This window comes from Stegodyphus dumicola, chromosome 3, assembly GCF_044657685.1.
Source record: "Stegodyphus dumicola isolate Sdum_Otavi_A_Nest chromosome 3, ASM4465768v1".
Taxonomy (NCBI): domain Eukaryota; kingdom Metazoa; phylum Arthropoda; class Arachnida; order Araneae; family Eresidae; genus Stegodyphus; species Stegodyphus dumicola.
In genome coordinates this window covers 209,943,603-209,950,374 of record NC_140770.1, presented here as the reverse complement: position 1 = coordinate 209,950,374, position 6,772 = coordinate 209,943,603, and the positions used below count along the sequence as shown (strand labels likewise).

General features: G+C 33.3%; 1 non-coding gene across 1 annotated transcript; it reads right to left on the bottom strand.

The window, feature by feature from the left end:
• Window positions 1–4,470: 4,470 nt before the first annotated feature.
• TRNAT-GGU (transfer RNA threonine (anticodon GGU)) lies at window positions 4,471–4,544 on the bottom strand. Its single transcript has one exon. It is a non-coding gene; the product is annotated as a tRNA-Thr (tRNA).
• Window positions 4,545–6,772: the final 2,228 nt, after the last annotated feature.

The window sequence follows — 6,772 nt, the reverse complement described above, 5'->3', positions numbered from 1 at the left end:
ATAACAGAATATGAAAATTTGGACCATATGGAAAGGGTCGATGATAATTCAAAACCGGAACTTGAATATTACCTTTCCCATCATGGAGTATATAGACAAAGTACAAAATTAAGAGTTGTGTTTAATGCTAGTGTCTCAAGCTCAAATGGCTTAAGTTTGAATGATTTACTTTTAGCGGGAGCAGTCCAAGAAGATACTTTTGATATTCTTGTGAGATTTAGAAAACATCAAGTTGCAGTTATTGCGGATATACAAAAAATGTACCGGCAAATTTTAGTTGAGGAATCCCAAAGAGACTTACTTCGAATCTTATGGAAAAGAAACCTGAGCGACTCGCCTATGACATATAGACTCAAAACGGTGACTTATGGTACTAAAAGTGCTCCATTTTTAGCCATTAGATGCATAAAGCAAGTTGCATATGACGAAATGCATAAATATCCTGAAGCTGCCAAAGCTGTCTTGTCAGACTGTTATGTTGATAATGTCATCTCTGGTTCATCAAACTTAGACTCAGCAAGGGAATTGAAAAATCAGCTTATACAGCTTTTTCATAGTTGTGGAATGACTTTGCACGAATGGAACTCTAATTCTCCTGAACTGTTGGATAGCCCTTCTACAAGCTCTGAGCTTCCATTCTCCTACAAAAGTGATAATGTGGTTAAAGCTTTAGTTATTACATGGAATAGAAATCATCATATACTAAAAGAGACATTTTATCGACAATTGCCAGACTTTATGATCTTTTAGGACTGATTGGTCCGGTAATCACCAAAGCCCAGATATTTTTACAGAAATTATGGGTTCAAAAACTGAGTTGGGATGAACCACTTTTTGCAACTATTGCTCACAATGGCAACAGATAGTTTCAAATTTAAAGACTGTGGAAAACATAAAAATTAATCGTTGCATCCTCTCCAATCATCCAAGCAAGATTTCACTCATTGGATATGCAGATGCTTCGGAAGCCGCTTATGGTGCAGTTGTCTACTTGATTTGGGTCGATGAAGATCACAGCTCGTCATCTCATCTACTAGCCAGCAAATCTCGTGTGGCTCCATTGAAAACTTTATCTATTCCAAGATTGGAACTTTATGCATGTTTGTTATTGGCTCATCTGATTTCGAAAGTTAGCAACTCATTGAAGATGCATTTAGGTGACATCATTCTGTGTACTGATTCAACGATAGCACTGTCATGGTTGAAGACTTCTCCTCATCTTTTGAAGACCTTTGTTGCAAATAGAGTCTCCAAAATCCAAAGACTAGTAGAGCCGCGACACTGGAAGCACGTATCATCAGCAAATAATCCGGCAGATCTGATTTCTCGTGGTGCTTATCCTCATGAACTTGTGACATCTTCCTTGTGGTGGAATGGTCCTGAACGGAACGAACTTAGTAATGCTTCTTTATTTGAACTTGACAAGACCCTCATAGATTCTCCTGCTTATCAGGATGAACTTAAAAAACCTTTAGACGTTAATTTGAACTGCAATTTAAACTTGTTTTGGAATACCTTTTTTGAATTAACAAATAATTATGTTAAATTAGAATTAGAATCTTAAGTTTTAGTTTTAGGTTTCTGTCCAATCTGAAAGGTCCAGTGAAGAAAACGGGCCCCATTAGTAGCACTGAATTTCAAGATGCGGAAATGCACTTGATAAAAATGGTTCAGGTAATAGAATTTGCACAGGAAATTAAATCACTTTAAGATCAGAGAGTAATCAAAAGTCAGGTAAAAACTTTAAATACATTTTTAGATGGAAAAGATATATTACGTGTGGGCGGTTGCTTAACTCATGCCACAATTAATTATGACTCTAAACATCAAGTTTTATTGCCAAAAAATCATAAGCTTACCAAGGTAATATTTATTCATTATCATTAGAAAAATTTTCATGCTGACCCTCAAGCATTGTTACATTTTGTTAGGGAAAGGTTTTGGCCCATTGGTGGCAAGGACTTAGCTAGAAAAACAATTCATGAATGCTTAATTTGTTTTCGTCATAAACCTATCATTTCAGATCAATTAATGGCCGATTTACCTCCTGAACGTGTAAATCCAAATCTAACCTTTCACAACACAGGGATAGATTTTGCAGGCCCTTTTCTAATCAAATATAGAAATCAAAGGAAAGGTAGTTTACATAAAATTTATATAGCAATCTTTGTTTGCTTAGAAACATAAGCGATTCATTTAGAAATAGTATTTGACTTAACATATGAAACCTTTATTGCATGTTTAAAACGATTTTTCTCGCTTAGAGGTAAAAGCTCATGTCTGTTTAGTGACAATGCAACTAATTTTGTAGGAGCTCACAAAGAGTTAAAGAAACTTGCTTCTTTAGTTACTGTCCCTGATGAAGTTTTAGGTAAGTATTTGGCATCTGAAAATATCTCTTGGAAATTCATTCCTTCTCGTGTCCCCTATTTTGGTGGAATTTGGGAGGCTGGAATCAAGTCTTTTAAATTTCATCTTAAAAGAACTATTTCCGATGCAAAACTAACATATGAAGAATTTTTAACCGTAATTGATCAAATTGAAGGAATACTAAATTCGAGACCTCTTTCTCCTTTATCGTCTGAACCTTCAGATTACGAACCCTTGACACCAGGTCACTTTTTAATAGGTAGACCTATAAACTCAATTGTAGAACCTCAAATTTTAGACTTGTCAGAAAGCAGATTGTAAAGATGGCAAAAATTACCTAAAATGATACAAATTATATGGAAACGATGGATAACTGACTATCTTAATCACTTGCAACAACGAAAGAAATGGTATTTTTCAAAGGACAATATAAAGAAAAATACAATGGTTATTATTAAAGATGATCAGTTACATTCATTTAAATGGTTACTAGGAAGAATTGATCAGACAATTCCTGGTAAGGATGGTAAGATACGAGTAGCAGTCATTAACACAAAGTTTGGTCCAATTAAAAGGCCAGTATCAAAAATTTGTTTATTGCCTATTGAGGATAACTTCAAGGATTAATTTCTGTTGTTAATAAATATACATTGTTCTTTATTATACTTATATTTTGGTAATTTTAATGAAAAACTGTGATTTTTTTTTTACTGTTTGAAATGTTGATATACTTACCATAATTATTGAAAAAATTTGCAAATGTTCAAACTTTATAGAATTTTCTGAATTCTTTATTTCATTTTGTAAATGATCTATTAACTTTAAGTCTTTTGTTAATGCTTAAAAAAATGAATAGTTGAATTGTTAGCATTTGATATTGAATTGTATGCTTAGATTTAGTTTGCATATCATAGATATTGCAACGTGGGGCGATATGTTGCAATATCTATATACGCGGCAATATAAGTTATGTACAGCGCATTGTTTCCACGCAATTTTAGTTAGTTAAGATTCGAACGCCTAGCGTAGCATACATGTTTTTGATCCCGTATGGTCGGGAATTTATCATTTTCGATTTAGATTTTTAGTTATATTACAGTCCACGAAATAAAATTGTTGTTGTTGTAAAGTTGTCTATAGTATACAGTCTCACCAGCGACCTCAAAACAGAGCTAATGATCAAGTAAACAAGCAAGTAGGGGAGGGGGAAAAAGGCAAGTATTCAAAAGCGAGCCTGTATATAACTATTCCTTATCGGTGTTTCAAATGAACAATACGTAACTGAAAATTTAATATATTATTTGATTAAAATAATGCTAAAAATAAATATAGATTTCCAGTTTTTATTCTAATAAGAAGTCTTTTGTTCATGAGAAATATCACACAATTTGGAAAGCATTTCGTAAAACTCTGGTCTATTAAATTCGTAGTCAGTTTGTTGACCCACATTGTCCAGCATCTTTTCAACACAATTTAGTATGCCTTCATAATTCACCAGGCTCACTTTTACTTTTCACCTTCTATTCTCTTTTGCTTTCTTTCTCTTCTTCATTCAATGCACTTTTAGAATGCCTTCATTATGTAAAACAGGATAGCCTTCGTGTTTTTATTTTTATGCAATCTTTCTTTCATGTTCCTTTTGTCTGTGTGTGTTTATTTCTAAATCTCTGATAGCAGAAATATTTTTAGTAAAGCTCATTGGTCTCATGTGCATTACCACAATCTAAATAATCTCAAAGCTTGAAATTCCATTTTTCACAATTTTCTTCTTTTAGGATATCAGGTTTTGGGTTCATTAACAATTAATTTTAACTCCAGTCCAAAATTTTTCCACTGCACCCAAAGTTTTGAGTTCCTTCTGGAAACTCAGACAAATTTAATTTTGGTTAACATATAATTTTAGAAATTTTATGCTTTAATTGTTTCCCATGGGCCCACCAGTGGCCAAGACGTAATGTCCTTGAACACTGGTAGTTCGCTCCGACGTTCGAATCCCGCGAACAGGCTGGCTGCATGTCATATTTATAGTTTTTTCCATGTGTTGCAGAGACATTAGGATTTTTTGAGAGATGGAAGCCAGACAGATGAAAAATTAGCAACCGCCTTCGCCGGGAATCGAACCACGGACCTCTGGAATACCAATCCAGCGTGCAGAACCACTACACCACGAAGGCACGCTAGGAAAGTGGAAGAAATACCTTATATCCTTTCCTTTTTAAAGGGCGACTAAGGTTTTAGGGAACCTAGTCGCCAAATCTTCGGTGTGGAGAATCATCATCCACAATCCTTTTAGTTCGGGCGCCACTGTAGAGACATTAGGATTTTTTGGAAGCCAGAGAGATGAAAAATTAGCAACCGCCTTCGCCGGGAATCGAACCACGGACCTCTGGAATACCGGCCCAGCGTTCAGAACCACTACACCACGAAGGCACGCTAGGAAAGTGGGAGAAATACTTTATAGTGTAACCCGTCAACATGAGCCAGTTTCCCTAGCAAAGTCCACCACGAAGGCATCCCTCTGTTCTGTATAGTGGCTTAGGGAGGAACACTTAAATAATACTAATATAATTTTTTCTCCTTTCTGATTACACTCCTGCATCTATTATCTGATAGAATGTTTCGCTAGGAATTTAAGGATCCGATTCTTCAGGAAATAAACGGTTTTTATTTATTTTTCAGTTTGGGCAATTAAAAATTTCTTTAATGATTTTCGGGAATATTACAGCATAGGTTTACTATTTCACATAATTCCCATTTTCCAAGAGTGGGCAATCGGTTTACCTACAAATGAGTTTACTATTATTACATTAAGTTACATATGTCAGTATAACTAAACATTCCCAGGAACCTATATCATACAAAGTTATGTTTTTTTAAAATTTCTTTACATGTTATTTTCTACCTGCTCTAAAACTCGAATATCTTTTCTTTAAAAGGAATCTTTCTTTTACTTAATATCTACAATAACTTAAAAACTGGTATTTTTTGTATTTAATTTTTTATCTTTTAACATTATATCCAACAAGTTTGACCTAAGAAATTGGAGTCTTGTTCTGAATTAAAGCAGCGAAACTAATAAAAAGGAATTAATAAATAAAAACAATCTAAAAAATGTTTGGAATTTCTATGAAAGACAATATGAAGCATTTTCATCCTATCAAAATAGAAAATCAGCTTGCATAAAATATTTATCCTTCGCAATGGTTCAAAGAAAATAGTCATGTCATAAATCATTGTAACGGTAGGTTATGAAATTTGCTTTATTAGTTGCAAAAGTGTGTATATGGCGATCGAACAAAAGATGCATGAAACAAAATAACATCTTCAGATGAAAGGTCCTAATTATGAGTTCCTGATTTGCCTGTTTAAGAAAAATCTATTCTTCTTAGTAATACTGTGACAATTTCAGTAGCAAACATTCTTTTGTTAGCCCAAATGGGCATTAGCCCAGAGGAGCTATTAGTCTCAAAATGGCATTTTGAGTTAAATCGTAATGAAAATCTGAACCACTTTTCAAATTATTGTCACCAAATATTATTGCCCTCTATTACATTTTAATAAACTAAATAATGAAGAATCTACATGAATTAATATATGTTTCTCGAATCGTGAAAAAAATCTACGGTATCTAGAGCCATCAAATTCTGAATAACCTATCCGCCACCCGAACACGAGCACCTGGAAGTGCAAATTTTTAATTTTGAATTTGGTTTATTATCTATTTTACATTTTGTAAAATTTTAACAAATTTTCGATTAACAAACTCAAGAATTTCAAAGCCAGCAATGACAACACTGTAGACAAAAACATTTCTATCTCCAGCGAGCAAGACTGTCTATCGGAAATTCTAAAGATACGCTGTTTTTAAATAATTTTTGATATTCCTGTTGAGTTGAATGTTATGTCGTTTAATTGCGAATAACATGGTATTTAATAAGTAAAGGTAACATAAAGAACGTTAAAAAACGCCCTTTTCGGTGGAATATAAAATCTGAAAGCTTTCAGTTTTTTTTAAATATGTATTATTTTGGTTTATATGCTCTAATTTATTTTGCGTAAGAACTCATATCTCTGCTCGTTGTGTTTTGCTGCTTTGGAAACTAAGCATTCAAGTGCGTAATTACCACTGCTTTATGAATCACAAATCGATATTTTCCTATGAAATAAGAATTTCAAAGTATAAAACTGGAATCTAAATAGAAAAATTAGAACACTAGTTTATTAAAGTTATTCTTTTTTCTTTTCTTTTTTTCTTCCTCTTCACCCCCCCCCCAGATGAAAAATATTTAATCTTCTACCTTGATATTCTGTAATAATAGGCTAATATTTTCAAAAATAAAACAAAGGCTACATATTTTTTTATTTAAATCTTTATTAAATACAAAATCTAAGCTTTGCGAAA